The sequence below is a fragment of the Chelonia mydas genome, chromosome 7 (genome assembly GCF_015237465.2).
Source record: "Chelonia mydas isolate rCheMyd1 chromosome 7, rCheMyd1.pri.v2, whole genome shotgun sequence".
Lineage (NCBI taxonomy): Eukaryota > Metazoa > Chordata > Testudines > Cheloniidae > Chelonia > Chelonia mydas.
In genome coordinates, this window is record NC_057853.1 from 78,266,456 (window position 1) to 78,276,589 (window position 10,134).

A 10,134-nucleotide genomic window follows, 5' to 3' on the forward strand; every position below is an offset into this window, starting at 1 on the left:
TTATGCACAGATTACACTGTTCAGTCCAAAGAACTCTTCGTGAACATTCACATCCACATATTGCCGGCATAAAATTACTTGCTCTTTGTTAAAGTCAGTTTCATCTGCCATAACTGTATATCACTTTACAGAAAACTTCTCAAATATCTTTCATGATTTTTAAAGCTATGATTGCCATTATCTCATTTTGAATAACTGAACTTGTGAATTTGTGTCTGCTCTCTCTCTCCCCCCCATTTTGAAATGTCAGGATTATATTTTGTCTGCAAACAAAGCTACTGAATAAAGTTTCAATGCATCTTTCCACACTTAAGGGTGTATTTTTCAGCTTGTTCAGTATCATGGCTGGGGAGGGATAGCTCAGTGGTTTGAGCATTGGCCTGCTAAATCCAGGCTTGTGAGTTCAATCCTTGAGGGGGCCATTTAGGGATCTGGGGCAAAAATTGGGGATTGGTCCTGCTTTGAGCAGGAGGTTGGACTAGATGACCTCCTGAGGTCCCTTCCAACTCTGATATTCTATGAAAGCTAGTCCTTGTCTGTCAAGATAATGTATACTACATATGTTCATTAGCACATTGACTTTTTTTCTTCTGAGAAAACTGAAAAGTTAGCAGGTCACCAGCAGTCTGTGATCTTTTGAAGACCATCTACTGCTTCAGGGTAACACGAAGAAACTTGCTGCCTCTGAAATTCACCTTAAGCATTTTTCCAATTAGAGAATCCAGACTGTTTGAAAGCTTTATATTTATGTGCTTATTCAAAAGTAGTTGTACAGCTTTTAGGCATGAATTACACTGTCAATAGCTTCAGCATAATGGAGCCATTGAAAATAATCAAAGCAGGATGAGAAGAAAGAACAGCCTTGTTTTCAAAAGTTACACAGGTGGAAAGACTTCAGTGGTGGTGGTAGCAACCTGTATAGAACTTGGAAAGAGGAACCCAGATTGCAGGTGGGAAAAGTTTGGAGGAGATACAAAAAAAAAAAAACAAAAAACCAATTGTTTGGGCACATGGCTGGAACCAGAGGCAACGTGTGTGGGAGAATGCCGGGTCACTTGCCCTCCAGATTTCTGTGGGTGGTAAGCTGCCATTGCAGGGCTTGCTCTGCCTGCTGGGGGAGGGGGAGGGAAGAACTCTGTCCTCCTTCTGCTGCACCTCCCCACCTCCCCCGGCCTGTTTCTGGCCTACTCATCCCCTGTCCCTGACAGCTGGGCTTAGGCCTGGGCAGGGAGCAGAGGGGGTGCGCAACTGCTGCCTCCCCAGATGCGCACTGCACAGAGGCAGAAGAAGTTCCATCCCACTCCTTTCACTCCCTGCCTGGGCCTGGCTGCTGGGGAGAGGGGCCGAGTGAGCCAGAAATGTTCAGGGGTGAGGAGGCACAGTGGGAGAAGGACAGAGCCCACCCTCCCACAAGTAACTCTAGCAGGAAAAGCATGGCAGTCCTGGGCCAGGCACAGGCGGGGAGTCACTGGGGAAAGTGCCAGGAGCAGGTTCCCTGTGTTCAAACTGTCCAGAGTTGGGGTAGTGCCAGCACTTCTCCCCCTGCTGAGGTGTCGACAAGGGTACAGGAGCTCCAGGAACAAACTGTGGTGGAGCCTCCACCCAGCCTGACCCAGAGGCACGTGCTTCCCAATCCTGTGGCCCCAACCCCCTAGGAGCTGGCAGGATTGGCTGCCCTGGACCAGGAGGTGGGGCTGGAAGGTTCCTCCCAGAGGCAAAACATGGGGTGGTCATGTCCCCCTGCAAAGGGGCTAGCCGGGACTCGACCCTCTCCAGGACAGTGGGGAGCCACACCAGCTCACTACACCACAGCTGAGGACTGGGGAATTAGTTCGGCCACAGAAGTCTTCCCTGGCAGCTCTTGGGGAGGCAGAAAATTAAGTATAGTTATGCCAGGGCCCTAGGTCAGGGCGGGCCAATAATGAGTCAGGAGCTCAGGCAGGGCTGAGCAGTGACAGTACAAACAATAGTGAGCTCAGGCCTCCAAACAGTCTGGGACACTGCCACCCACAAGTTGGCTGGCACAGGGGACACCACTGCATCCCAGCCCAGGACCCTAGCAGCGGTAGAAGATCACTGCTGTGTCAGTGGGGTTCCTGGCCGCAACACACTGACATGGGCTCTGGCAGTGCCACAGCCAGACTAGGGTCGGCTGCCCCTGGGCTACTTCCTGACTCCCCCTCTTGTGGTACCTGAGTCACGGTGGTGTTCTCCAGGGGGTCCAGCCCCATGGGTTCCTCTGGGTAGCGGGCCCAGGGCAGATCTGACAACTCCTCCGGGTAGTGGGCACAGGGCAAGTCGGGCCAGCCCTGGCATGCACCTTGGGCTGCAGGGGCTTCCTAGTCACAGGCTAGGCTGGAGGTGTCTGGCCTCCCTGGTAGCTGGCCCTCCAGTGAGCTCTGAGGGCGCGCCTTTATACTTCCAGGTTGCCGCCTCACCCTCTGGGGGGTGGGCTCAGAGCTCCCTAGCTCCACCCACCGTGGCCTCCGGATGGGCTTGTCCCTCTCTGGGGCAGCAGGGAGCCACACTGCCTCACTACCCGCCCCCATCTTTCTATTGTCCGCCCTCCCCTATCGGCAGGTACAAGTCGTCTCTGGCTGGAACATGAGCTGCAGTTGCTGCATCTCTGCAAATAGTTATCTTAATAAAAAGCCAGTTTAATTTTAGAAACGTGGCATCCTCTCATGTTATTACCCAGCACACAATATGTGAAATGGTTTTGCTTGAGGTATCTCAGAAATGCTAACATATCAGGCATTTGGGTCCTGTTGCAGGCAATGGTGGAGACAGCTCAGTACTATACCCAGCTGAAGCTGATTAATAAGGAAGGAATCACACTTCCTTATTTTAAGGGATTTCATTTTAGAACCTTGAATTTTATTTTTATTTTTTTGTGTACTTCAGTTAGTTCCAAGTCAGAAAGAATGATGTAGCATTGCAGAATTAAAAACACACACAATACTGGCGTGGAGGAGGGGGGGTGGGAGAGAGAGAGAGAGAGAGACCTGACAGGTTTTTGAGAGTCAGAGCCAGGAGAGATACCTTCTGCCTCCCCTCCAACACCTAAGGACTGTGTGCTTATAAATACAAATTCATTAAGAAAGAATGACTTTCCTTTCCCTCTGTAGTACTGTAGTTAGTGGTTTTCTCTATGGTGGCATCTATATTAGAAATGTAAGTAAACTGTAATGACATATTTGTAACTGACTGCTCTCAGCATTATATTATCTATACTAGGGCACATGAATAATGTTGCTCAGATTCTTTGTATCTGTTGTGGTCACAGTAGTCATTTTACCCACACTATTTACCAACTCTAGAATCATCTTTATTTCTAGGACATAATTGTCTGCACATGATGCTTTACAAGAAAGACAAGGCTGTCTGATAAAAGGATCCATATTATCATCTGCCAATTTACTGCATTTCTGTTTTTTATTTGTGTACTCAGAGTTTCAATAAATGTGAGACAAAATGACTTTGGTGACAGAATGACTTATAGGCTGTTTGTTTTATTGTCTTAAAGTTATAATTATGTTGTCATTTGTATGTCTAATTTTGATTTCTCTTTCCACATATCCCAGTGAGAAAGATGTAGTTGTAGGTTTTCATAATGTAGTATTAGATCTTCATTTAAGAAGCTGCAACACAGCTGAGAGCATTTATATAATTTCTGGAAGGAATATGGAAAACTATCAAGTCTCCAGAGACTTTATACAGATTCTTATAGCCAATGCAGTTACCACTCTATACCTTGCAGATTATATTGATTACCCTATGCTACAATTAGGGATGGATGTGCTGGGTCACATATAAATAAGATCTCACAGAAACCTTCACTCAAAACTCTCACACCAAACCATTTGTAAGTAGTCAGTTAACTTATTCAATATTATCAGTAGTCTTGTGATAAATGTTTTGAGTCAGTTGGTTTACCATCTATCCTGTTGTCCACAAAATTTGTGTGAACTTTTGTCTTTGCCCTAAATGGCCTTCATATTACATTACCTTCAATGCAATTGAAGCCACAAGCTGTCAGCAGTTAAGATGGCCACTATTTCCCTACAGCTTTTGCAGGAGTAAGTGAGGCTGGCCAGTTAAAGATTACAGATAAAACACATTGTTCCCAATTTGACAGAAGTCAGGCAGCACTTAGTGAAGATGACAATCCTGTTCGGAGGCAGGAGTCTAAGACTGATGTGGGGTGTAGGAGCGTACCTATTGGTTTCTGGAAGTGGGTGGGCAGAAGCCCACTCACTGCTCTAGGACCCCCCCTGCCAAAGGGGAGGATCCACAGGACCTGGAAACCAAATGATTCCAGGGGACAACGAATGAAATAACAGGGACAGGAATGCAGTCAAAGGGTTAAAAGAAGGGAGACTGACAGGGGACACTGAGCAGAGAACTCCGGACAGCGCCCACTGCTCCTCAAAGGCATCAACGGAGCCATTGGATGCCGCCCAGAGGAACACTGCCCAGATACGTGAACGGACAGAGGATCGGAAACAGGCCCCACAGTCACAGGAGTCTCCATCGGCCAACCTCCTCTCCCGGGTTTTATAGATGGCTGATTTAGCCAGGGCCAGGAGGAGGTTGACCAGGAGGAGGTTGACCAGGAGGTCCCGTGACTTTGTGGGGCCATGGATAGGGAGTGTATAGAGAAGGAGGTGAGGGGAAAAGTGCAGCCAGAAACGTAACAGAATATTTGTGAGGAGCCGGAATGGGGGCTGCAACCTGGCACACTCTAAGTAAACGCGTGCCAGAGTCTCCCTCACGCCGCAGAAGGGGCAGGTATCCGGGATAGGGATAAACTGCGCCGAGTACATGCCCGTGCTCACTGACCCATGAAGGAGCAGCCAGCTGATATCCCCGACGGGCCTCAGGACCAGGGTGGAGTATAGGCTGGCCCACCAGGACTCCACACCTTCTAGAGGTGGCAGGAGGTCCCGCCACTTTTTGTCAGGGCGGGACATGAGGGTGAGGAAGTAAAGGGTGTGGAGCACGAGAGTGTATAGGTGTTTCCTTGGCACAGTCTGGAAATGAACTGGCTGCAAGTTGTGCAGCCGGCTCACAGAGAAGGGGCAGGAGGAACGGTTGGGTCCGTGGGGGAGGGGCCCGATGAAAAGGTCTGGAGGGCCTGGGATGGAGGGTAGGCGGGGCATGCCCTTGTGCAGGACCCAGTTGAAGTAAGCCCTAGCAGTGGGCGGCAAAGCAGCCCTCACCTCCTGAAGTACGCGCCGGGGGAGTACAAGGCCTGGAGAGCCCCATACGCTGAGCGAGCGTCAGGGGATCTACCCAGTCTCCCCGGTCGTAATCCAGGAGGTCTCCGACTCTGACTTCTGCCAGCACCAACCTCTAGCGCATCAAGGAGGACTCTGCCACCTGCACACGGAGCTGGGGGCTGTGTAGCAGGGGCTCCGCAAGGAGATCTGCCCCCTCGGTGGCCACACAGGACCTGGTCACTGGGAACAGTTTCCAGGTCCGGAGGAGGTCCTGGTAGAAGACCGGCAGCCTGGAGAGGTCTCACGGAAGACCTCTCGGATCGAGATAGAGGAGCCGCCAGTCATATCGGAGCCCTTGGAAGCGGCACAGGAAGGCATGCACCAGTACTCTCCACGCCAGACTACCTGCACCATAAAGGAGCCTCTACAGGGCCTGGAGGTGGAAGACATGGACCTGAGTGCATAGGCACTTCAGATCCTGCCCTCCCTCCTCCAGGGGCAGATGGAGGACCCCTGCAGTGACCCAGTGCAGTCCTGGCCAAAAGAACTCCAGAATTGCTGTCTGGAGGTAGGCCAGGAAGCCTGGGGCCGGGACCAGGGTGTTGAGCCAGTACCAGAGCATGGATAGGACTAGTTGATTGAGTACCAGTGCCTTCCCTCAAAGGGAGAGGCACCAGAGTAGTCCTGTCCATTACCAGAGCTGCTCAGTCACCCTGCCTTGTAAACCGTGCCAGTTCTCTGGCAGAGACGGATGAGTGGCAGAAAGGTAAACACCAAAATAGAGCAGTGGACCCGCGCTCCACCAGATGGCCTGAAGTGCGGGTGGGAGGGAGCTCGCCTGCCACCCGACCACCAAGCCAGAGCTCTTGACCCAGTTGACCCGGGAGGAGGGGGCCTGCTGTCTGACTGTAGTGGGGTTGTATTGGAAAACCTGGGAGGTGCGCGGGCACAAGCCCGCCCACTTCTAAAGGCCCCTCCCCCAGCCTAGCGGGAGGGACCACTGGACCCAGGGACCAAGTAAATGCGGGGGACAACTAATGAAAAACAGGGATCAGAGTGAAGGTCATAGGTTCAAAACAAGGATACCGGATGGGGACACCGAGCAGAGAACCCTGGACAGCGCCCACTGCTCCTCAAAGTTGTCAAGGGAGCCAGTGGATGCTGCCCAGTGGAACTCTGCCCGGATACGTGAAACTAGGGAGGAGCGGAAATAGGCCCCACAGTTGCAGAGCACCCCCTCGTCCAATATTCTCCTCCTGGTATTATAGATGGAAACTTTGGCCAGGGCCTGGAGGAGGTTGATGAGGAGGTCTCACGACTTCGTGGGGCCATGGATAGGGTGTGCAAAGAGGAATAAGTGTGGGGAGAAGTGTAGCCAGAACCTGTAAACCGTGCCAGCTCTCCTGCGGAGACGGATGCATGGCAGAAAGGTAAACACCAAGATAGAGCAGCGGTGGGAGGGAGCTCGCCTGCCGCCCATCCCCGACCACCAGGCCAGAGCTCTTGACCCAGTTGACCTGAGCGGAGGAGGCCTGCTCTCTGACTGTAGTGGGGTCGTATTGGAAAACCCGGGAAGTGGGCAGGTGCAAGCGATGACTGGCAGTAGCCAAGACTGAGGCGAGGTGGGGGTGGTCGGTGGGGTTCCCCGGGGAAACCCTCAGGGATTGTTGGGGTTTACTGCCAGGGGGCAGCACCCCAGTAGGAGGCGGATCACCAGAAGACAGGGGGTGCTCCAGAGGCTGACTAGCTAATTCCCAAGGACAACCAGCAGGAGGCGCCGCTGGGTGAGTCCAGCTCTATTACAAGGAGGAACACTGAGAGGTTGCAGGGGAATGTGGGGAACAGGGGAATGTAAGGACGTACTCTAGAGTGTGAAGAATATGAGACTGTGAGGGTAAAAGTGGGGAGGGAAAATGAGCATGTAGGGGGACAGATGGGAGTGGGGAAAACATGGAGAGAAAAATGGGAGGGATGGCTAGGAGAATGATAGGGAGGAAAAGAATGCAGCTACCTCCCCAAATTTTATAACTAAATCACAAAACAAAGCACAAAATCTTGACCCCAAAGTCAAAGGCAAAATTTAAATGGGGCCAGGATTTCACCCCAAGTGTTCAAAAGTGAGACTCCCTATCTTGCCCCCTCTCATCCACATTGCCCTCTTTCACCCCCGAAGAGCCTGGGACAGTGCATAGGTCTAGCAGACTGTCCTTGTGAACATATCTTTTGTATGCAGAATAGTGCTCAAAGAAGAGATTTAATGTTTAAAAAAAAAATCTGTATCAGAGTTTCTAGGCAGACTTGCCTTGCGTGACCAATAGTTACTCAGCAGATCATGGTCTGCCCTCACTGATCTTTGCAGCATAACATAAGCAATAGCAATTCTTGAAAAAACATTGTGTATATTAGCAAAAATAACGAGGAGTCCTTGTGGCACCTTAGAGACGAACACATTTATTTGGGCATAAGCTTTTGTGGGTTAGAACCCACTTCATCAGATGCATAGAGTGAAAATACAGGAGCAGGTATAAATACATGGAAAGGATGGGGGTTGCTTTACCAAGTGTGAGGTCAGTCTAACGAGATAAATCAATCAACAGCAGGATATCAAGGGAGGAAAAATAACTTTTGAAGTGGTAAGAGAGTGGCCCATTACAGACAGTTAACAAGAAAGTCTGAGTAACAGTAGGGAGAAATTAGTATTGGGGAAATTTAAGTTTAGGTTTTGTAATGACCCAACCACTCCCAGTCTCTATTCAGGCCTAATCTGATGGTATCCAGTTTGTAAATTAATTCCAGTTCTGCAGCTTCACGTTGGAGTCTGCTTTTGAAGATTTTTTGTTGCAGAATTGCCACTTTTAGGTCTGTTATTGAGTGACCAGAGAGATTGAAGTGTTCTCCTAGTGGTTTTTGAATGTTATGATTCCTGATATCAGATTTGTGTCCATTTATTCTTTTGCATAGAGACTATCCAGTTTGGCCAATGTAAATGGCAGAAGGGCATTGCTGACACAAGATGGCATATATCACATTGGTAGATGTGCAGGTGAACGAGCCCTTGATGGTGTGGCTGATGTGGTTAGTTCCTATGATGGTGTCCTTTGAATAGATATGTGGACAGAGGTGGCACCGGGGTTTGTAGCAGGGTTTGGTTCCTGGGTTGGTGTTTTGTTGTGTGTAGTATTTGCTTCAGGTTCGGGGGCTGTCTGTAAGCGAGGACTGGCCTCTCTCCCAAGGTCTGTGAGAGTGAGGGATCGTCCTTCAGGATAGGCTGTAGATCCTTGATGATGCGCTGGAGAGGTTTTCATTGGGGGCTGTAGGTGATGGCTAGTGGCGTTCTGTTACTTTCTTTGTTGAGCCTGTCTTGTAGTAGGTGACTTCTCCGTACCCTTCTGGCTCTGTCAATCTGTTTCTTCACTTCACCAGGTGGGTATTGTGGTTTTAAGAATGCTTGATAGAGATTCCGTAGGTGTTTGTCTCTGTCTGAGGGGTTGGAGCAAATGCAGTTGTATCTTAGAGCTTGGCTGTAGACAATGGATCATGGATGAAAGCTGGAGGCTTGTAGGTAAGTATAGCTGTAGGTAGGTTTCCGGTATAGGGTGGTGGTTATGTGACCATCACTTATTATCACTGTAGTGTCTAGGAAATGGACCTCTTGTGTGGGCTGAGGTTGATGGTAGGGTGGAAATCATTGAAATCTTGGTGGAATTTGTGCACAAACGGGATTTTATTTTTACTGTTGCAGTGAAATGAGTAGTCTTTTACTCTTAGTCTTAACATGATCAAAAAAGTTAATTCCAAAGTTGTGGTACATTGTAAAATTCCCCTCTAATCATAACGCTTAGGTTAGCCATCCCGTCTTCCTTATGGACAGAATAAAAGAATAGAGCAAAAAGATACAACTTGAAGGGTGATAATGTCAACTGTAGCAAGGCTTCCCCTGATAACCAGTTCTACAGTCTGATAGGACTGAATCCTCTTTACCGCCCCCCCACCCTACCCCCCAAAAAAGGGCGGCAGCGATAGCCATGGTACACATACCCCCTCCCTTCCACCTCGCCTTACTTAGTTCGCTTCCAGTGAATATACACAGTTTGTGAATATACTTGTCCATGCCCTGCCACTCTACCCTCTCTCTCAACAACTTTCCTTACACCTACCTCTAGAATGAGCCACCATAGTGCTTAGCTCCTAGTGTACTTTGGGCTTCAAAAGCCCTCGTGCAGCCTCTCTGCTTGTCCTCCCATGCACTGCAGAATTACAAGAGTTCTGGTGCATTTCGGTACTTCTATTACTGCCTGAGGGGTAAGGCCAGGATCTCATTAAATTGATTAGTAACATAGAACTCCATTTTGCTATAGGTCTGACACTAAGTGGAGCATAATGTGCCAATTAATTTTCCATAAATGGACTGATTACAAATCAATTTGTTGGCAGAAATCCTTACATCATGATAAAACTAAACTACTCTCAAAGATGGGCCCAGTATGTGAATTTAGACCTAAATCAATCTTGCTGACATATTGGTGGTAAGAATGGGAATTTGGATCAGGCCTTCCAGTTTGGGCTAATAGTGGAGAAGTTAGCAAAGTGCTAGCTTCTCTTTTGTAACATCTTATATTAAAAGATTTTCTTGCCATGGTCAGTGATAGTCTATAGTTTAGCACTAGGGCAGCAATCAACATCTAGGAATTGCAGCATTAAGTTCATGTCCAGATCTTTGTCTCTGGCTGCCTGCAATATACTGTGGACAGTCTCACCATCGAATTTTCAGGACATGCAGCAGAACTCTGACTCTCTCTGTAAAGCAGTTGTTTGTTTGACTAATATTTTGAGAATATGTTGGGGAGGGGGGGGGATGAGGAGAGAAAAGTGGCTGTAATTTCTAGTGAGTTGTCAGAGTATCAACCTCTCT

The 10,134-nt window shown here is 49.0% G+C and overlaps 1 long non-coding RNA gene across 1 annotated transcript in view; it reads left to right on the plus strand.

Annotated features, from left to right (window-relative positions):
* The window catches only part of LOC122466507, a 52,497-nt gene extending 49,001 nt beyond the window's left edge, over positions 1–3,496 (plus strand). Inside the window, exon 3 of the long non-coding RNA XR_006292102.1 lies at positions 3,339–3,496. This is a non-coding gene — a long non-coding RNA (uncharacterized LOC122466507). The remainder of the gene's footprint in view (positions 1–3,338) is intronic.
* Positions 3,497–10,134: the final 6,638 nt, after the last annotated feature.